The following is a 23,678-nucleotide window of genomic DNA, read 5'->3' on the forward strand; positions in this document are numbered from 1 at the left end:
TTTATTTATTTATTTTTTTGGTGTGGTGATGAGTATCTAACCCAGTGCCTCACACATGCTAGGCACGCTCTACCACTGAGCCACAATCCCAGCCTTCGTCTTTATTTTATGTGGTGCTAAGGATTGAAATCGTAATTAGCATTTTCCTGATAATCAGTGATATGGAGCACATTGGTTTATACTTGTTAACCATTTGTTTATTTTCTTTTGAGAAATATCTGTTTAAATCATATGTCCATTTTATCACATTTTTTATGTTTCTTACATATTCTAGGTATCAGTCCCTTGTTGGATAAATAATTTGCAGATATTTTCTCTCACTGTGCAAGATGGCTCTTTGATCAGTTGATGGTGTTCTTTGCAGCACAGAAACTTCTTGGTTTCATGTAATCCCGTTTGTCTGTTTTTGCTTTTGTTACTTGTGCTTTGGGGTTCTTATCCAAAACAGTCATTGTCTTTACTGATGTCTTGAAGTGTTTCCCCTGTGTTTTCTTCTAGTAGTTTTATACTTTTAGTCCTTACATTTAGGTTTTGATCTATGTTAAGTTGATTTTTATATACAATAAGAGATGGGAATCTGGTTTCATTATTCTGCATATGAATGTCCCGTTTTCCCACTGACATTTATTGAGACATCTGTCCTTTCTCTAGTGTATGCTTTTGATGCTTTTGTCAAACATCCATTGAGCATAAATGTGTGGATTTATTTCTGGATAGTCTATTCTGTTCCATTGGTTTGTGCATTGGTTTTTATGTCAATATCATGCTCTTTTGGTTACTATAGATTTATATTATGCTTTTAAATCAGGTATTGTGATACCTCCAGCTTTGTTATTTTTACTCAAAAGTGCTTTGACTGTTTTGAGTCTTTTATGGTTATAGATTTTAAGATAAGTTTTTCTCTTTCTCTGAAGAGCACCATTGGTATTTTGAAGGGATTGCTTTGGATAGTTGGATAGTATATACATTTTAACAATATTAATTCTTTCCACTTAGGAAAATTTTTGGTATCTTCAGTTGTTTTTGTCAGTATCTTGTAATTTTTATTATAGTGAACTTTCACTTGCTTGGTTAAACTTATTCCTAGATATATATGTTGTTGTTGTGGTGGTGGTGGTGAATGGGATTCGCTTTCTTGATTCATTTTTCAGCAAGTTTGTTATTGGTGTAGAAAAATGTTACTGATTTATGTAATCTAGGTTCACAGTCATTCAGTTATCCTTGGCAAGGCCTCTGCGTGGGCAACGGTCTCAATTCCACAAGCACCATTGTATAGCTTTCTCTCGCTAGATAGACACATAGTCATTTCTGATGCTGTATGCTAAAGAAGAGGGATCTCTTTTTTATTGAACTTCATTTTCTGACTGTAACTGCAGCCACCCCTGCCTACAAGAACCTGCAGACAGGATGGACAATAGAAGGACAAAGTACCCCCCTAACTCTTGTTTTCCTGTCCCCTCACTTCTAGTCCAGGATCTGCTTTTTATTTTATCTCTTTGAAAAAGAAGGGGAGGCAGGGGAAAGTCAGTAGTGTTATTTCACTCTGAGATTACTACTCATCACTGGAATTTATTAAGTTTTACTCTTGGAGTTTTGGGTATAGCTCCCTGGTACAGTGTAAAGGCAATTCATTGGTGCCAGAGAATTGGAACAGGCACATTCCTTTAGTTATTGTTATGCTGTTTCCTGGATGGTACAGTGACTCTGGTTCTCAACCAACCTTGCCTTCTTAGAGTTGATGGCTTCACATGGCTAAAGGACCACGTGAGACTAGAAATGTTAGAAACACGTTCAGCTTTATGTAGCTCCTACGTTATATGGCCTTCCCATTTCTCCCCCTCCTTGTCTCTATTCTCGTAGGGCCATTATCCTCTTGACTTCTTCAACCTCAGTGTCAGCCTGGGGTATAAACACCATATCATTTAACCTTCAAGTAATCTGATGCATTCTGAAAGGTAATTGAAAATCAGTCCCAATAACCATAGTCAAGATTTTCCTGTGGGGCTGGGGTTGTGGCTCAGTGCTAGATTGCTCATCTAGCACATGTAAGGCTCTTGCTTTGATCCTCAGCACCACATACAACTAAACAAATAAAATAAAGGTATTGTGCCCACCTACGACTAAAACAAATAAATATTAAAAGTAAAAAAAAAAGATTTGGCCTGGGATTGTGGCTCAGTGGTAAAGCACTCACCTAGCACGTGTGAGGTACTGGGTTCGATCTTCAGCACCACATATAAATAAAGGTATTAGGTCTATCTACAACTAAAAAAAAAATATTAGGGGAAAAAAAAGATTTACCTGTGCCGGTAATTACAAATACTACCTTGTTATTCACTTTGGCAATAGTATAGATTAATACATTTTAACAGGAAGCTGTTGAATAGACATCTCTATTTTTACATCCTTCTACGCATTCATTGATATCTTGTTTCATTCCAGAGCTCAGCTTGCCTCAGTCTTAGAGAACCAAGGTCCTTACTTCTGATCCCCCAGACAAAAAACAGTTGTCCTTTCATTGGCATATCCAGGCTCATCAAGTTCTTTGGATTCTGTTTCATATTTGTTTTCTTTCCTGGCCCACAGTCAGAGTAAAAAGATAATGAATGTTTCCTTGTTCTCCCTTAACATCGTTCCCATCACTGCCTGTACCTTCTGGCCTTCTGACCCTTATTACTAAGAGCTTTCAAGGTCTCATTTTTGTGGTGCAGTTCTCCTGTGCTCCTTGTCACTAAGTCCTTGCCTCTTCACAAATTACCATCTAGAACTGTGACTCACCTGAGTTACATGTGAATCACTTTGGCCAAGCATAGATTTAGTTCCATTGTTCATTTCAACTCAAATTCTAGCACAAACCTTAACGTTTCTGATCCCAGAAAAATGATCTTGCTCCCTATCAGACAGCAGCACTACCCTCCCCTGCAGCATCTGGAGGGGTATCTCAGAATGGATAGTTACCAACCTGCCCCAGAGTAATGACTACTTTTTAACGGAAACACTATGGGTTTATTTGAGTTATAAGTAAATGGTGGTTAGGATTTGTAACAGCAAATAGATCATTTCATTTCTAAGTGTGGGAGGTAAGAACAATCTTTTTTAATTATTTGTGAGATGTCCCCACTTTTCCCAGGGTCAGAAATGCCTTTTTTTGTGTGTATGTGTGATTATTTTAATATTAGGTTGTTGGCAGCAGAACTGAGATTTCAATGTGTAGTGAATTGAAGAGAGAGTTCATTTTATGACCTTTTTCAGGCTCTCAGGTGAAATACAAATACCACTACTAAGGCAAATAAGTTCTGAATTATAAAGTAGAATGTATGTGACCTTTTTTATTTGCCTTATTTTATGGGGTGATGTAAGCCATGAAAACCTTAAGAAGTTTCTACTTCTACTTCAGGTGCCCAGCAGACTCTGGAGGGTAGCTCAGCTGGGGATATGGCACAGTGTTATTATTGCATCCTACCTGGAGATGGAAAGGGGCTAATAGGGGTAAAAACCCCATGGACAACAGAAAGTAGAGGCTTTACAAAGTCTCTTTGCTAATATCTTCAGAATAAAGGTATCTGAAAATGAAATCTCATTGTTATAACAAATTGAGATATTTGAACTCTATCTATATTATAAAAACATTCATTTATATTTGTAGGCTATGTATGTAAATGATCACAAAATCCTTTTGTTTGACTGAGTTGAGCCTTGGAATTTCATAATCAGTAAAATACAATGTTTTTCTTCCCAAGTTCAAATGTAGCACTTAGATGCATCCACGAACAAAAAATGAAAAATCTATGTAAAATGATTTTTGCAAAAATCAAAAGTTCATCAGCCCTAATTGTTAAACACAGTCAAGCAGACACTCTAATATGTTTATATTCCAAAGGAGGATCTCAAGTTCAAAGCCAGCCTTAGCAACCTAGTGAGACTATTTCAAAATAATAATAAAAAAAAGGCTAGGGAATGTGACTCAGTGGTTAAGCTCCCCTGGGCTCAATCCCTGCTCCTCCCCCCCACACCTCCCCCCAAAAAGAAAAGATTTGAATATTTGAAATGACCATTTTTGATGTTCTGTAAATCTGGTCTATGAAGCCAGCCACTCTGACAGTTTATATTATGTTCAAAGAACTAGGGGCAGGGCTGGGGTTGTGGCTCAGTGATAGAGCACTTGCCTAGCATGCGCGAGGCCCTGGGTTCGATCCTTAGCACCACATAAAAATAGATAAATAAACTAAAGGTCTTAAAAAAAAGAACTAGGGGTTGTTTTAAATTTCTCACTTTGAATCAGTTGTCAAATTAGAAACATTGCAAAACAGCATAAAGAGTTCTCATATACCCCTTTGATATGCCATAATTAACCATAGTCTAATTTTCAAAGTCTGGATGTTTGGTATTAAACTTGGTAGGTTACTGTTAACCGAATTTCAGATCTTGTTAAAATGTTAGCAGCATTTCCAGTAATGTAATAGGAGTCTTTTAAAAAGTGAAATGTAATAACATACTTAGAATTTAAGGTTGATAATTTTTGCTATTTTTTACTTTTTTCAAAAAGTAATGGTAGGGGCTGGAGTAGATAGATAGACTCAGTGGTAGAGCACTTGCCTAGCACTTGTGAGGCCCTGGGTTCGATTGTTAGCACCACATATAAATAAATAAAATAAAGGCCTATTAACAACTAAAAAAAAAAAGTAATGATACAATTTAAAAAAAATTAGTTGTAGATGGATACAATACCTTTATTTTACTTATTTATTTTTATGTGGTGCTGAGGATCAAACCCAGTGCCTTATATGTGTGAGGCAAGTGCTCTGCCACTGAGCCACAATCCCAGCCCTAATGATACAATTTTGACAAGTCTCTTAATGTCCTAATACTATGAAAATTAAGTTACTTTTTTTTTACTTTAAAGTTCATTTTTAATTGCTTGCATTTGAGAAAAGGAATATCATTTGTTTTAGGAATCATTAAATGTTATTGATGCTAATGTTTTATTTGTATTCCTATTTCATAATCTTTTCTGTACCATTTTCAGTTCCATATTTTCAAAAAGTTGTGAATACAGAATCAAGTTAAATATTTGAATGTTGATGCTTATGTCTGTAATCCTTTGACCATTATATAACTCACCAATGTCATCAGTCATAATAACCAATATTCATATAGTAGAGGATAAGAAATTGTTTAATGTAAATCTTCCAGGTTAAATTATCAAGGATTGAGAGGAATTTAAAGAATACCAAACGATGATAGATGGATATTTGGGTTATTTGTGAAAGTCCTTCCTTAATCCTTAACATGTTTAACAACCCATTATGTAGAGAAATTTGTCTTTACATTTGATTTTGTGCAGTTGCATAAATTAAATCCCTTTTATTTTGTCAACAGCAGTTAATAGATGGTCTGCTCACTGAGGGCAGGTTCACTTCTTATTTATCTTTGCTTCTGTTGAGCATTGCGTCTGGCACATGTACAAATGCAATAAATGTCTGTTTACTTGAGGGAAGGCTATGACATGGAGGAAAGCAAGGGCCGTGGAGGTGAGTGTTGTGATCTGGCATGTAGGCTGGGCTCTGATCATTTTAAGGTGACTTCTATATTCTTCACTTTCAGTCAGTGAAGTTTGCCCAATAAACCAAGCATTTCATATGTTCGTGTTTTTGCTTGAATGCCTAAGCCTTCTATTTCTCTTTGTGAAAAATGAGTTTATAGAACAGCCCATGCCATGTGATTTGTATAAAAAGAAAAGTTTTGAAATAAATGTTTACTTGTTATTAGTAAGTCAGTGAAAATCATTACTCCGGTTGCCCTATCTAGACATAATTAGCTTCATTATATTGTTTTGAGAGAAGTTTCGTTTTGAAGTAACAAAGATGTTTTTAGGTTTAAATTTTAATGTATTACACTTCTTGATCTTCAGATATCACTGGAAGTGTTACACTTTTTACCTAACTCTTTTCAACCCTATGTGTGGTAATTTTAATTCAGCAAATATGTGAAAAGAAGCAGGCTAACATCAAATGACTTTATGAATCAAAAGTCTGCACTGTACTTTTGAAAAAAAAATTTCAGTATCTTATTTTTAAGAGCTTTTAACCATGAAGGCTTAAAAAAATGTATGAGAGACAGAATGACTAAGTTTGTGACTTGACCCTACCAATTCCTAACTAACCTCTTAACATTGGCATGATCCAGAGTTTCTTCAAAATCCAGAATACTTACAGTATTTCTATCAGTGATGTTAAGATTAATGAGATTATATAACTAAAGCACATAGCACAGTGTTCAGTGCATAATAAGGATGCCATCTTATTATTCTTCACAGATGTAGTATTTTAGGATTTTTACATCACTATATAGCACAAGATAATATTTTGAGAGAGTAATAAGGATAAATTAATGGAAATATTCCTGAAAATAAGAATTTACATTATTAAGGTTAATATCACTTAATTTTCATATTTGTTATTTTTGTTTTAGATGAAAAAAATATCTGATTAACTTTTGCATTAATTTAAGGGTTATCATAACATGTGTGCTTTCTGAAAAATATGGGCAAACAGGGCCCTAGGTTGGATACATAGAAAAAATAAATTGCAATCAATGTATAAATCATTTGGGCCTAGGATGTAGCTCAATGTTGAGAGATTACCTAGCAGGAGTAGGCCCTGGGTTCAATCCCTAGCATTGCCAAAGGACAACAGTATGGATGAGATTGTCAGACAATCAGGCAACCATTAATAATGCTAGAAGTCACTAAGGAGAACTGGAGTGAGGGAGTGAATTAGCTATGACACAATAATCAGAAAAGAAGAAATCTCTAAAACAATGTTGAATTTAATAAATTTATTCCTTGCTACTTTAATAGTAAAAATACTACTGTAGGGGCATTTTAATTTTATTAGGTTCCTAGATTAAGAGTATTGCTAATTCCAACAAAGTACAAGTTCAGATAAGGTAATGTATGTAAATGTGTTTAAAGAGACTTAACCACCTACAACTTACTTGCACTTTTTTTCATGTAACAATAAATCTAGAGACGAGTAGTTCAAAATTAGAACATTAAGACCCAAAGCTCCGTTTTCTCTCTGTTCTGTTAACCTTATATCACTCTTGTATCACATATATCCTTATGGTCACACCAAAAAGGCTTAATTTTTAGACCTTCATGTTCCAGATGTTCATATGAGCCATATGAAGGAGGAGGAAAAATTGTTGAAAGAAGATGAAATCAGTTTTGTGAGAGGAAAACTTTCCTAGGAAATACTCAGCTTATGTATCTTTCATTAGCGGTCTGTGACAGGGCTACCTGTAGTCATTAGGGTATCTAGGTAAGAAATGATTTTTAGTTAATGCTTTCCTAAGCAAAATTCATGTTCTGGCACTCAGAAAATGGGGTTCTAGTATGGAGGGATGATTAGTGATCACAGCTCTGCCAGAAACTGGGAGCATAGTTTTTCCAAAAACCATGCCTCATTGCCATTGTTACTGTTGTTGTTACTTTATTACATTTGAGCTCTTTTAGATTATGAAGGTTAGTCCTAGTTTGATTAAAATTAAAAAGTTCTCAGTGGAACTCTCAAGAATTATAAATACTCCAAAAAATAATGCAATGGTCTCTTCTTGTCCACAGTAGGTGTTTCAGGACTCTCCATGGATACCTGAAAATGCAGATAATACTGAACTCTGTCTATGCTGTCTTCTCCTGTACATACATACCAATGGCAAAGCTTAATATATAAATCTGGCACAATAAGAGATTTAAACAACAATAGCTAGCATTAAAATGGATTAGTTATAAACTATAATAAGAGTCACACTAATGTGGTCTCTTTTTCTTAAAACATGGTATTGTGCCGTGCACACCCTTCTTGTGATGATGTAAGATAATACAGCTATTGACCCTGAGCAATTGACACAGATAGCTCCAATGTGGATAAAGGGGGCCTACTGTATTTGGTGCATTTATAATGTGTGGGGTAGTTTCATATATTACCAAGAAATTATAATGAGAGAGATTTTTCTAGTTTACTTAAACTTTTTCATTCCTACTGTGCTTCTTTAATTTTCAGGTTACATTTACAAAAATTGCAAATTACTGTTCATCCCAACTACCCATCGCATATGAGTTTTATTAGTAATGTTAAGTTTACTTAGCCATTCACAAAGTATTTACTGTGCAGTAGTTAGGAGTTGAATCCTGATATGCTAAATAATATCTTGAAGCTGTCAACCCTGCCAATCATTCTCTGAAATTTAAATCTTAGAAGAAAACAACTTCTTGGGGGGAGGTATTGTTACACTAGGCAGCATGGCTAAGGCCCAGGCAGGCCGTTTCTGTCCATTGTGGATATCTAGTCCAGCAGGTGTTCACTGTGTTGGACAAGTAAACTGAGGCAAAAGTCTATTTGCTGGGAGTGAATCAACAAAGGAGGTTGGTAGAAGTCCGGGAGATGGTCACGGCAGTATGCAGGGCTAGCCCCAGGGCGTGCCAAATTACCAGTTTGTGGCAAATAAAACTGAATCTACATGACCTCAGTGAGTGGACTTGGACCTCTGTTCCTCTAGTCTTCACTGGCAATTGGATGGAGTCCAGGCTGAAGTTTGAAAGGCATCCTGTGACGTCGGTTGAGAGGGTGTGCTGAAGGCAGAGACCAACTGCTGACTAGTGATTCACACAGGGAAATAATTTATGAAAGTTGTGGGAGGTGGGGTGAGGGGACAAAAAGAAACAACTTCACAGAGTTAGGCCTTTGTTCTGTTCCTTCTTTGCAATGTCTCTTCCCTCTTCACCTGGCTATTTCAGCCTCACTGTTCAGGGCTCAGATTAGATACTGACTCCCTCAAAACTGGGAAGGTTTTCCTGTGCATTTCTGTAGTGACTTGCCTTCCTTTGCTGCAGTATTTTGGTCAAGATATTTGTAACTGTCTACTTCACTGCATTTCCCCTGAAGAAATAAGACCTGCAGTGACAGTATCAACCTTCATTTTATACTCTGGATCTAACCTATGGCCTGGCACATGACAAACACTAAATATAAATTAATAAAACATACCCATAGCCTCAGCTATACCTGCATTGTAATTTACAGTACCTTGGGAGGAATGTAATTGAACTTGTAATGCTGAGGAAGTAATTATGATCCCACACTATTACAATGCCAAAATGAGACCACTATCTCTGAATACAGACAGAAAGGAAGTACTGTGTGGGGAAAGACTTACTAGACAGATAAATTGGGAAAATTGTAGAGATATAGCCTTCTGCAAGAAATTAACCTTCCAGATCCCATTTCCTAATCTAGAAACAGGGGATGCCTTTCTTCTAAGACTGGTGTCAGGGTCAAATGTGCTGATGTGTATGAAAGACTCAGATTCATGCTTATAACACAATAAGCCGTCATTTCTCAATACATATTGTATTACACTAGATTATATATTCTTATCTGGATTTAAGCAAACTATCAAAATGCTCTTAAGAAATAGAATATCAATTCTCTAGACTATTTGCTTATGTTTGAATTCTAGCTTTACCAGCTACCAGCAACATCACTTTGGAAAAGCAAGTTTATTTGTCTTTAAAGCGGGTTATTAATAGCACCTGGTATTGTTTTTATTACCATAGGACTGTTGCAAGGATTAAATCACATTAGACATGCAGAGTATTTAGAATAGTACCTGTTCTATAGGAAAAGTGCTTTAAGGTAATTATTATGTAGGTAAGGACACTCAAAATAGGTGCTAGAGATAGATCATTAGCTTTTATTAGCACATTTGCCATAGTCCAGCCAAAGGAGAAGGCCATGCAGTACTGTGAAACTGTCAAGGATACTGTACCTAGCATTGTAATCAGACTCATGGTGGTTTCTTGCTCTGTATGAGCTTGAATTTGGATAGGGATGATGTCTTTATGACTCTGTGATATAAGTCTATTGCAGAATTATGCACTTGGGTATTTATACCTAATTTAAAAACAGACTTACTTGTTTTATGATGATTGCTAAAATTCATCTTGGAAAATTCATTATATATTTTATATGATTACATTAATGAAAATATAAAATTTCCCCAATACTAATGCTAATACTCTTTTATATTTAAGGAATTAAAGTTAGATTATATAAGCACACATATACTTTCACTTACATCTATGCCATCTACTTAGGCATTTGAATGATTAAAGTGTGGTGGCTAAATTCCTGCAGTTTTTCTTTTTGTTTAAATTTCATTTTTCTTTATTTTCCTGTGCTTCTGCCTTCTTTCTTTTTAAGATTGTCAATCACACTACTTTTCTACAATTTATAAACTCTTGAATTTTTTCTTCTTTGTGCATTAACAGACTAATATAGAGGTAATAAATGCTGTGGAAAACAGAAGCAGTGGGATAAGACGATTGGGAATGATAAATTGGGGGAATGGAAGGCAGGTTGTCATATTAGATAGAAGATCAGGTTAAACTTCTTTAGAAGGTGAAATGTGAGCAAAATCTCTAAATGTTAGATCTTTCAGCTTCCCAGTTCTCACTTCAAAAATGTGCCTTGTTCATCTTAAATTTGAGCTTTGTAGGTAAGTACTAAATGAAAGTACTGAACTGTATTTTTTAAAAAAAATATTTGGGGCAATTATAAAAGAGTTGAACTAGTTGATTTATAGAGATAATTCCATAAACAGTGAGATGAGCACAGAATGCATAAAGAAGACATGGCAAATTCATATCAAAGGGAATTATCCCTGGGCCAGGAGCTTCTTCCAAGGACTGGCTGCAGTACCACCATATCTGATAAAATAATGTGTCACTTGGAATTAATTGTCTTACATTAACTGCTAACTGTCTTATACTAACTGGTTAATCCTGCACCTATTGGGTTAGAACAGCACTACTGTGAGATAACTTGCCTATCTATGGAAGTCATTAAATATTTGAGTTGGCATGGCTCACTAGATTTCACTCTTATTCTGGTTTCATGTTTGTTTGACTTTGCTGAAGTCAACCATTAGGGGGAAAATGGATTGGTAGATTCTGTCTGGTATCCTGGTCTAAGTTTACATTTCATTTGTGTATGTCAGTCTTTGTGAATTTGGACATAGTGAGTTTGCTCCTGAGAAATCAGTCATCTGATTTCTAAATGTGCTTCCTGTGTGATCAGTTGTGAGGCACCTGCAGTTTTTTTTTTTTTTTTTTTTTTTTTTTTTTTTTTTTTTTTTTTATGGTGCGCACCCGGGCTGCTGTTCTACTGAACTTGTCATGGAGATAATATTGATACCATTCAAGATTCTTCTTTTTTGTTCCTTGGTATTATATGGAAACAATTTTTACTACATATGAATGTTATTCAATAAGACTTTTCAAGGGTTTTTATGTATGAAATAAAATTTTTATGAGCATGTGTCAATATTATGGTAGTGAGTGATCTTTAATGATTTTTTAGTCTTCAGAAGTGGAGGTCACTGTAAGATATATGTCAGCTCATGTTGTCTGCTTTATTAAGTTTAAGGAAAACATGATAAATTCCAGTAATAATTCTTTTGAAATACAATTGTCACATGAAGTTGTTATTCATTTCTTAATGTAATAAAGTGAATTAGAGCTAAGTTTCCCCAGCATGTTATATATCAAAACTGTTTGTCTGCCTGATGAAATCATTATTGTAAATCTGTCTAGGTCTTCCTACCTTTTTAGATAAACAAGTCTATGAATCTGATTTCCTGTTTTGGATATTATTACATTACTATCTTTTGCTCCATTTGTGAATTTATGCATAGTGTTTACGTATTTATTTTTCAAAATGAAAGGAAACTTTATTTACTCATTCACAGTTGTACTTCTAATTTGTATTTTCACATTTTATGTTATTGTTGTTGCAGAAAGAATTCATTTAAGTTTGTTTTCTATATAGTGTTTTCTTTTAATGGATAGATAGTTAGCATTAAGATTCTGACAGGAATTGGTGTGAATATACTTTGTGTACAACCAGAGGTATGAAAAATTGTGCCCTATATGTGTAATAAGAATTGTAATGCATTCTGCTGTCATATATAAATAAAAAAATAATTAAAAAAAGAAGAAGGCAGTAATGGAAAACATAAGAACAGTAAAGATATAACACTTTTTGAAAATAAAACAAAAAAAGAGGCTGAAATGTTGAGACTCTTCGAATTACCCAAATATATATTTATTATGGTTGTAGGAAATTTTATGTAAATAAAATCCTTCAATTTAAGTAATTGAAAGCATTAAGTGAAATGTTTGTTTTTCCATTTCTCAATCCATATTTAGAATTTTTAGGTTTTTGGACAAGAGTTTCTATTGGATGTTTGAGTATTCTTTCAGTTGGAAGCTAGGTTACCCATGTTTTGCTACACAGAGAGAAAATGCCTCTTAAATGTGACAGGAGAGATCGCCACTAAGAAAATGTGAGTTTTTGGTCTGTGACTATAACATGAACAAATCTGGAACAGGCCTGTTTTTCTTTGACTCCGAAGTACAACCCCAGTTTGCATTTTGAATGTTCTGAATATTGATAAGGACCGTAGAACACATAACTATCAGTTAACTTAAAAAAAAGCCAAAACAGCTGTAAAGTATTTTATATAACTGAGCTTTTCTGTAATTATTAGTATTCTGGAAATGACTCACCAAGTTGCATTAGCTATTTGAAAACTCTGCACTATCTATTTTTAAAATCTGGTCCATAATCACATCTCCAGTGCATTAAATGTAGAATGAACCCTCTTTAGGAGCCAGATGATGTTGTGATGTAGTGAAATGGTTAGGGCGAACTACTGAAACACAATAAAATACGTTTTTGAGTAATTTTGGTAATACTGTGAATCTGTGTTGCTGAGAAATGTAAGTTGACATGGTCTTTTGCAGTCCTGGGTTTCTGCTGTTATCAATTCATTGAAGGCTTACAACTTTTTCTTTTCAGCTGATTGATTTTTGAATTTTTCAAACTGATTAATGTTTTCATTTGAATGGTAATGCTGACTTTGCAGAAGATGTGATCTTTTAATTAGCAGATGCTGAGATTAGCATTTGGTCTGAAGAGTAATTAGCATTTGTTCTTATAGTACAAGAGTACAAACTAAGTACTGTAGCAAATACACCTACTGTGTCTTCTCTACATTGTTTCTTTAGATCTTTATGAAAAGATAAAAAATTATTGAAACCTTTAATCACTGTGGTACTTAAAAAATTTTTAACAAGTTGAGGATATTCTCAAGAGAAAAATATTTTCAACTGTTATAGGAACTGTATGTATGTAGGGTTTATGTTCTCAAGTTTTACCTATGTATGGAACTTAAACATTATTTTTGTCAAAGTAAAAGTCCCAGTTTATATTTATGTGTGTGAATGAGCATGTATGTGTACATTTGATAAAAATCAAGTCTTGGTTTTCCAAATTTTGCCTCTGTCACACTATTTCAAGGCTATTTTGGGATCATCCTTAAAATCGATAATCACCAATTTAGAACTGTCAAGTAAAAGTTAAGAATTGCAGTTTATTTTTAGGTAAACTGAGATTCAAATGTTACTATCATACTCTTAAGATGACTTACTTAATGGGTCAATTTTCAGTCCCTTCTGTAAAAGAAAGAGGCGATTAAAATTTTGTGAAGTTTAAAACAGATATCTTATTTATTTTTATTTTAAAGCTGACATTTTATATAAAGCACATAGTCTACACTAAATAATTAGCTTTGTTTTAAAAAAAACCAGCATGTATATTAAGACTCACTTTCATAAGTGGCTTATGTTAAAAATATATGGAAAACTTATTTTGACTTATTTATCAAATACAATAATTATTAAGCACCTGCAGAATGATAAAAACCTCCTCAAAAACAAATACATGATCTTATTTTGGACAGGCAGGCTTTTTTTCTTTTTCTTTTTTTTTGGTGGGGGGTGTGGTGGGGGGTACTAGGGATTGAACTTGGAGGCACTCAACCACTGAGCCACATTCCCAGCCCTATTTTGTATTTTATTTAGGGACAAAGTTTCACTGAGTTGCTTAGTGCCTCACTTTCGCTGAGGCTGGCTTTGAACTCCAGATCCTCTTGCCTCAGCCTCCAGAGCTGCTGAGATCAGGGAGACTTTTTATACCATCTGTATCATACCCACTTTAGTCTTCTCTCCAGAAAGTCATTTGTGTCTGTTTTTCCTAGAATTTTCTTCTTCAAGGAACTTGATGATTAGTTTGTCTTCTCTAAAACTAATAAGAGCAGTCCCTGTATGTTTTGTTTTAAATGGTTTCTATAACAAATTGCAGCAGCTGGGGTGGGATGGGGTGTGTGTTCCAAAGCTGAAGTGATGACATATTCATGTAGAGTCCAGATGTAGCTATATTTGTAGGGCTCTGATGGTAGAGAGAGGGGTGTTTTGTAGATGCTAAACATGTGATTGACTGCTTAATATGTATCAAAGTCAACACAATGAAACTTTAACAATTAGTATTTAAAGAGGAAATTATTGCTGATCCCTTGTGCCTAGGCAGACTTGATCCTATATAGAAATCCCCTCCTTCCACTGATGACCATTAAAATAGCCCTAAAGTAAATGCATTTGCGTTTGTTACTATGGATGCTACTCTCCCAGGAGACAACAAACAGAACACTTAAAACTCTGAGCAGAATGATTGACCATCTAAATCTCTCAATCTCCTAAGCTTGCTGGGCTGCCTACTTAAATGCAAACACAGAAAAAGAATGACAAAAGGAGTCTAAGTAGATATCTAGAAAAAAGTGAGTGGGGGGGGATGTTTAAGGAGCAACAAGAAATATGTTTTATTTCTATGAGACAGTTTAATGCTGTTTGAAAGTAATGAAATTTGAACATGAAAATAGGAATTTCAGGTTATTACTTCCATTCAAAATTGGTAAAACTAAATATGGCATTGGGGTAAGATAACTGTTGCTTTAGAATTAGAGAATAATTAAGAAATGGATTCTTGAGGCAGAGCTGCCTGTTGGGTTCATCAATCAAATTATCTGTTTACTTGAGTGTGCATTATTGGTGACCATTTCAGTTTTCAGACCTACCTAATTGGGGTTGTTTTAGTCCATTTGTGCTGCTATCACAAAATATCTGAGGCTGAGTAATTTATAATTAACATTTATTTCTTACAGTTCTGTAGGCTGGGTGATCCAAGACCAAGGTGCCAGAAGACTTAGTGTCTGGTGAGAGCTGCTCTCTGCTTCACTGACAGAAGACAGAGAACAATGGGCCTCTTACCTTAGACTCCTTTAATAAGGATGCTAATCCGTTCACCAGGGCTTGGCCTTCATGATTTAATTACTTCCTTAAAAAACCCACACTTCATCTTATTACTTTTGTTCTTAGGTTCCAAGGATCAAATTTTCAGAAAACACATACCTTCAAACTATAGCAGGGATGTTTTCCAAATCAATTGAGCATGTTTTCCTTATCTGCCCATCTCTAAGCAGGACTTACTTTTCCAAAACACCTCCTCCCCCGAAAATAAAGTAGAGCTTCATTGAATATATGTCATACAGACATAGGCTTCTATAATCTATAATTCTTTTCTTATTCTTTCAGTGCAAAAAAGAATATAAAATAAATAAAATTTTGTTGAATAGATGTTGGTTTTCTACATTTGCTAATTTCATATTTTGTAAGCAAAATTTTAAGAAAATGCAGTGAATATATATGGCTATATACATACAGCTATTTTAATAAGGGTATATATTTTCATGGTTTACCAGCAGGATCTCCATAAATGCTCATTTCTTTTTTAATACTTTCCACAAAATATAAGTTTTTGCCATTCATTTACTTCAGTTTTATCTCTTCACTAATTTATCTTTTCACTACAATTTGATGTGTAGTGCTAGGGAAATAGTACATGCTTAATAAATATTTGTTAAATGAAATAATTAAAACTAATATGTGGTATGATTTTAGTGGATATTATGTTTAGGTACAGTATTTAACACTGAGAATTTATTGTTTGGTTTTTGTATGCAGCATTTTTTTAACAATAGAAATTCAGCTGTTATCCTCATTTTTAGATGAAATTTATGTATATTTTATATATATATACAGATTATATTGTGTAGATTTATAGTGAGTATAAATCTTCATAATTTGCAGGAAACATGAGAACAATCTGTTAAATGATCTAATGGAGTAGATATATAGCTTATGATGGATCTTAAAGGATTGAAATAACTTACAGATGAGGTAAATAAAGAAATAGGATGGTTCAGTAAGGATGACAGAGATGTTTATGATAGTTTTCATGAATATATAGGGTACAAGTTTTGGAAAAGAATATGTGATTCAACAGAGATTCCAGAAGGTCTTAAATGATAGCTATAGGAATTTTTGACTTAATCAAGAAATTGGACACTTTGTAGATTCTTGATTTAGCATCAATATATTGAAGCTACTTTCATCAATATCCTACTTAGATTAATCTACAAGTGGCTTAGAAATGCTTTTAAAGATTAAACTGATATTGTAAAGAAAATATTTTTTAAATTGTGCTTTTCATACTTGGTTTTTATTAAGTTTGTAAATTACTTAGAAATTCAAAATCCGAAGTCTGAATTGGCAGTGGCCCCCGTTCACTCACATCCCTTTACACCTGAATCTTTCTGAAGTTTCAGTAAACATCACCTTATTTATCACTTGTTGATGGTGTAATGTGAGCGCAAACTTTACCTGTGAGCACAAAAATACATTTAGATACACTACCTTTGCTTAAGATCTGAATTTTATCCTATGTTAACATTATTTTACTCTTTTTGGTAGAGATTTGTTTTAAATTTCAGTTATCTAAGCATTAGCAATTGTAACAGTAATTATGGTACATGTCATGATTTGTCTATTAGAGTATATCTGATAATTCAACTCCTGCTCTATTGCTTTCTTTCCATTGTTCTTAGGATACAATTCTAGAGGGTCCTTGGTCCCATGGCCAGTATCCCTCCTGCGTCCACAGGCATCATTCCTTTCGTGGGCAGCTCTCCTCCAGCCCTCTTGGCCAGTTTCTTTAGTTGTGATTTGTTTCTAACTCAGTCTTCACACAAACTATTATCTTTATCTAGACTAGTCTCTCTCACCCCAACTGCTTTTGCTGGGCAGTTCTTATTCATGATTTTATTTGCTTGATTATCTGTTTAATATCTGACTGCCTGTGCCAAATTGTAACCTCAAGAAGATTGGGGATTGTGTCTATTATGTTGCACTGTTGTACATCCATTGCCCCGCAGAGGACCAGGAATGTAGTTGGTGTTCAGTAAATATGTGTTAAATGAGGTGAATGAATGTCTTTAGACCGATTAAGTTGTGCTCCAGTGTTTTTTAAACACATAAGAGAGTTAATTGCCACAAGGAAGCTTGTTAGCTATTTGAGAGTTTCTATATTTTTTCTTATTCTATTATCTTATATAATGATTTATATTTAAAACAAAGGCCGCTTATGATATTTTAAACATTGAATATCCTGTCCTTAAGTTTAAATTTAGGATTAATGTCTGAACCTCTATTTCCCAGCGAAGGTCTGGTTATATCACAGAGGAGTTTTCCAGTGAAATAGTTTGTATGCATTTTTCATGAACATTAGAACTAGCGGTGCAGAAAATACATAGAAATTCCCAGTGCACGAGTTATCATTGCCTGAAGGCTGTTGGCTAACAGTTTACCCTGAACTGCTTAGGAATGTACTTTATTTGTTGGGTAAATAGAATGTACGTGGAGATTTTATTTTTGTAGACTATCATTCTCTTAATACTTCACAAACACATTCTTTACTGTTAATATTAAAGAATATATAAAATTGAGAATTTAATTTAAAACAATCATTGAAAAGTTCTTCCATGTGAAACAGTATTCATTGGGCATACCAATGATGCACAATTCCTGGCTTTAAGGAAGGAAATAGGACAAGTTCTGTAAATAATCTACGAAGTGGTGGGAACATGGAACAGAAATAGTGTCATCAAGAGATCACAGGAAGTATGAGACATGAATATTCAAAGATGAGTAAGAGTTTAGTAAGTTACTAGTCAGAATGCCTTAACCCCTCTGTGTATTGATGTAAGGGGTTTGAATTTTAAACCAAATGCTAAATAAATATAAGTATTTTGTAGAGAAAGAACTCTCTGTCTTATTACTGCGAGATTTCAGTGACAAACCACCATCTATATTTGCAGTCAAATGGTTTACCAAATACTTCTCCCTTTGAGTCAAATCATCCATATTGGTGGGGCCGGGGGGTGGGGAATCAAGGTCCTGCGCAAAATATGTCATTTTACACTTTTCTCATGCTATGTTGAAAAATCTTGATATCAGGGACAGGCTCTCAAGGAAATACTCTCCCTATAACCTCTACTTCTCCCCTGGGTAGAAGTGACAGAAAGAATGGAGATTGTCTTTTTATTTTCTCTTGGGAGAAGTTTCTACATGAGAGAGGAACTTGGTTCCTCTAACTATAAATTAAAATAAACTAACTTAAGTTTTATATGATATATACTTGTAATAGTTATTAAGACTGTCTTAGTTATAATCTTGGCTTTTCTTTAAAGCCCTCACTTTGTTTTGAAGAAAAACTACTTAATAACCATTTTAGTCTCTTTTGCTTCAAAGCCATTTAAAGGGAAGTCATGTTTGTGTTAGTGAAATCTTTGGCAAATAGTATTAAAAGGCTATTATGTCTTATTTGTGAATGAAACTCAAGGTGGATTTCAATACTGTCATCATAAAATAAGTTAAAGGACATTATTTCACTGTGCAATCTAATAAGTCTAACCACATTGTTAAGATTGTTTTAAATTCAATTTCACTTTACTACTAAAAATATTTTAATGCATAGATTAGAATCGTTTGTTGCTATTAGATCTGCCTAACTTTTCCAAGCTGTCATATATTAATTTTTTCAATTATTATTATTTTTTTATCGTACTGAAGATTAAAGCTGGGGCTTCCTGCATGCTAGGCAAGCATTTTACCATGGAGCTATAGCCCCAGCTCCACCTGTCATATTTTATATCACAAAAATTTGTAGGTATATACTTCATTATGAGGCTTTTAGCTGTGAAAGTTTATTAGGTGACTACAGTTACACAGATTTATGTAGTAGTAAATAGGATGAAAGGGTTGGACTTGTTTTCCACTGGTCAGGGACATGGTAGAATAGGGATCTTTGAATTTGTATTTCAGGTCATGTGCTCTCTGGCCATATTTTCCTTACAAAAATTTTTCAAGAGTATAAATGCCCATTTCATAGAAAACAAATAAATGTCATTTAAACAGTGTTTTAGTAGAATTGCAGAACTTGTTTTTCTTTCTCTATGAGGCTTAAATTACTTTACAAGTAATAAACATAAAACTGTTGTTTCTCTTTCTCGTCTCAAATAGATGTATGTATTAATAAATATATATAATGTATGTTCTCTTATATTATGTGAGTCTAAAAGCATAAGACTGAGAAAATTAAACCAGTATTTAATGTTTTAGGGCTATTGTGCAATGACAAAATAAACTCATAAAATATAGTCAATTAAAACCCATTTTGGGAGGAATGGAGGGGGCACGGGGCTAGAAATCATGGCGGAATGTGATGATCATTATTATCCAAAGTACACGTATGAAGACACAAATTGGTGTGAATATATTTTGTATACAACCAGAGATATGAAAAATTGTGGTCTATGTGTGTAATAAGAATTGTAATGCATTCTGCTGTCATATATAAATAAAAGCAAAGCAAAACAAAACAAAACAAAACAAAAAACATTCTTGGGTTTCTTGCTATAGAGTGACTACATCCTAAATTGGCAATTGGGAACATGCAGATGGAATCAACCCGTATAAAAACAGTGTCTATCTCCGGAGAACTTATGGACTCTGGCAGAGGTGGAGTGGTATTGGAGATATTGAACAGTGGACAAAACAGTAGGCAAACTGATAATCTTCACTTAAACTTTTATACTTAGCAAAGGGATAAGACTTCACTGGATGACTTTTGTCTTTCTGCTTTTCCACTCTTGTTTCTACCACTCATCTTTGCTTGTTACTTAGTGTTTTGTTTTTAATGAATCAGTTTAGAGTGAAGAGTTTATTAAATAGGAAACTCTACACAGTAATTCTCTCTTTTCCCTTATCCTACTATAGATGCTGGTCTGAAGAACCCATCTGAAATCTGGTGAGTGAGTTGTGCTATGGTAAATGAAGAGAAAGCATCTTGTGCATTGTGTCTTTCTTTCCTTTTTGTCTTCTCATTTCTGAAGCACATTCAATTTTGCTGTCTTTACTTGTGCTCTCTTTAGTCAGACTGTCAGGACACCTGAAGAAAAATCAAATAGATTTGTGGATCAGTGCTATTATACATGTAAGGTTTGAGCTTCTGCTGAACCTTGAGTACTGCTCAGCAAATCCTTTTCCATCTTCCAGTTAACTGCTGTTCTTATCTGTCCTGGTCTTTGCATTTGCATGTGTTGTTCTTTTCCTGAAATACCCCTTTAAAAAGTTCTTCAGACAAAGCCTAGTCATCCTTCAAGACAAGGCTGGATGTTACCTCGATTTATGAAGCTTTTTAGTCTGCTCTTTTCTCCAGCATATCTTCCCATGTCTTGACTCCAGCAGAGAAAGTTTCCTTCTCTTGTGCACTTTTAGCAGATCGTAAGTAGCATTGCTGCTATTGTTTATGCCTTTCTTTTCAACATGCAGTTACAAAGTCATGCTCATGCCTATTAATTGTTGTCTGGTCCAGTGCTTGGCATAAGATGACATGAGGTTCGGTGTGCTAAGTAAATCAGTGCCTGTGAATATTTTGTTACTCTCAAACTGCAGTCTGCTGGAGGAGTAAGAGCCATCGTCTTCACATTTGTCACAGATACTTTCCTGTTTATAATTTTCATACTATGTTACTTTATTTTAAGCACACACACTACATAGTAATAGTATTGAGTGGTAAGCGGATGGGAGGGTGAGGAAATAGTTCAAATGATAATCTAGCTTTCTTACTTTCAGATAGGGCAATAAAATGTCTTCAGGCAGATATTTATCTAATGTTTTTTAACAAGATATTCCAGATTATAGGATTCCATACTGCCTATCAGTTGTTCTTGCCACAGTTTGTCAGCAGCAGCTCTGGATGCCAATTACTTCTATTAGCTTTCTTTGTACTTCTTTCTTACCCTTATCACATCTCTTTGCTTCTCTCTGTTGCCTCCTGACTATGCTGTTTTCTATATACAATCTACAACTATTTTCAGATCTCATTTTCACCAGCCACTTGCCAGCTGTTGAGGCAACAGCTGATTTTTGTTATGTAGTGAAAGAAGGGTGGAGCCCTTGAGCTTGGTTCACAGCTGCGAAGCTTCTGATTCTTTTCCCTACTGCCTTGAAACCCAAGTTCCTTATTACATGAAATAGCCCAGCTGCTATCTGTCTTATAACAGGTGATCAGGGAAGAATTTTCTGTAGAATGATTAATAATAGGACTAGTTATGGGTAAACTAGGCGGTCGCCTGGCAATTTATATCAAATACCAGGAGCGAGTTTAATCACTCCTATGTTGCTGCATAGTAAGGACTGTGAAAGGGCTATTTTATGACCAAAAAAAAAATCACAGACCTCTAGGAGCTGATGATTTGTGCTCAAATTTGTTTAGTTTCACCATACTCTCATATATGAATTTAGGTTCAAAGAGAGCAATATTGACTTCGAAGAAATACGAGTCTCATGGCTGTGTGTTTTTTAAAGGGAGAGAAATAAATACTTAATTTTTTTCTATATATTTTAGTTTCAGATATCTTTGCAATGAGTACATTTTCTTTTCAAAAGATAATGAAGAACAGTTTTAAAAGCTAAGTCTTCTAGCCATAAATTTAGCATTTATGTGTTGAGTTCTCATCATATTAGAGACACTGAGTTACATCCTGAAGATAGAGTGGTTGGTACAATACCTAAAGACATTTCATTGTAATCTATTATAGTTCAAGATGCTTTCATTAAAAGAAATATTGCTCATGTACTTTTTCCTGTTGTTTGTGTAAGGTTGATTCTATAAACATATTTAGCAGTTTTCTGAAAGTTCAGGAGCCATTCAGCTTTTTGATAACACAACTTGTAAATCTTTGCTTATGTGCATAAGTTGTAAGTCAGAAATCATTCAAATAGCTTATTTATCACTATACTTCCCATCTATTCCCATAATTTAAAATTTTCCTCTCTCCCATAATGATATTTATATATTGACTCTTTTCAGATCAAATCACAGGAGGGCTGGGTTATATTCTCTCATCCCCTCTGTAATTTGGGAGTACCAGAAATCATGATTTCTTTTTCTTTTTTATTTTCTTTTTAATTTTTTTTTAGTTGTAGATGGACCTTTATTTTATGTATTTATATGTGGTGCTGAGGATCAAACTCAGGGCCTCATACATACTAGGTAAGCACTCCACCACCCAGCCACAACCCCTGTCCACGATTTCTTTTTTTGATATAATAAAATGATACTCAAAGGTATCAGAAATAATGAAGAGCAATCATCAGGAACAATGCCAGGAACTGTACATTATAGCAGTCATGCAAACAGTGCACTATTGACTTCTTTTTACAGTGAAGAAGATTGAATGTTCACACATGGTAAATACCTTCCCTGTTGTCTGAACTACATCAGGATGTCAAGCCAGGTCTGTCTAGAACTTTCTTGGAGTTTCTTTCCAACATACCATTAGGTGTCTCTTAACTTGAATTAAATCAGTCACTTAGCTAGTTATTGTCAGAGATCTATATCATCATTCATTCACTCAAAACATGTATGTGCGATGCCAACTCTTTTCCTGTGCTTATGATTCCTTGCTCATGGTGTCAATAGTTTAAAAAAAATGACAGGAATCTTCAAGTTTTCAGTAATGTTTTCAAGAAATGTAAAACTATTTATAGCAAAATTAGTTTGGTTTGTTTTGGAGCTATTCTGTGTACTCTAGACACCCCTGAACAGGGAGGGTGTAATAACTCAATTTGAAGTCATTTAAAAGTTTCAGGGGCAAAACTGCTAATAAGTTTGAAATGCAATGGTGATGCACTGAAATTGAAACATTTTTATTTACTTGTCTTTGTTTCTTTAGCAGTTATATCAAGTGCTACTGTAGAGTAAATTTTTTTATAGTCCTTCTTATAGATTTTCAGATTATCTGCTAAAGCAGACCCGTGGGGAGTTTTTGTGTGTTTCAATTTAGAGTTACATGTGACTAGGCATGCCCTGAATAAAAAGTTAAATTAAATTACTGCTTATGTAACTATTCTTTCCAAGTATTGAGCTTGATTTCTATTACCAAGCAACTCATCAGTGATTTTATTTCCACTATTTTGGTCAATTTATTGCTTGTCTAAGGTCCTGTAAAAAACAAATTCTACTGCAGTGAGGTAATCAGCTTTACTCAATAGCAAATACTGGGTTAATATTAAAAGAATGATTGCTTTTGATATAATTTGGTCTGCAATAAGACCTCATCTGACATAATTGGTTATAGGTTGATGATAAAAGGGATGAAATGGTTAACAGGTAGAGCATCTAGGCAAAAATCTCAAGTGGTCTTAAAATTAGCTGTCTTACATTTGTCTAAAATACTCTTTATTCTTTGAGACACCAACCAATTTTTCTTTTAAAAGCACATCTAATCAATTTCAAAGTGAAGAAAAATAAAGCCTG

General features: G+C 34.4%; 1 protein-coding gene across 28 annotated transcripts in view; it reads left to right on the forward strand.

Moving 5' to 3' along the window:
- The window catches only part of Adgrl3 (adhesion G protein-coupled receptor L3), a 773,708-nt gene that overhangs the window by 22,875 nt on the left and 727,155 nt on the right, over positions 1-23,678 (forward strand). Inside the window, exon 2 of one of the 28 annotated variants that reach the window (XM_078021326.1) lies at positions 20,132-20,162. The exons of the other annotated variants lie outside the window; for them this stretch is intronic. The gene's annotated coding sequence lies outside the window, so the exon portion shown is untranslated. The remainder of the gene's footprint in view (positions 1-20,131; positions 20,163-23,678) is intronic. 28 annotated transcript variants of the gene reach the window in all.

This window comes from Ictidomys tridecemlineatus, chromosome 9 (genome assembly GCF_052094955.1).
Source record: "Ictidomys tridecemlineatus isolate mIctTri1 chromosome 9, mIctTri1.hap1, whole genome shotgun sequence".
NCBI lineage: Eukaryota > Metazoa > Chordata > Mammalia > Rodentia > Sciuridae > Ictidomys > Ictidomys tridecemlineatus.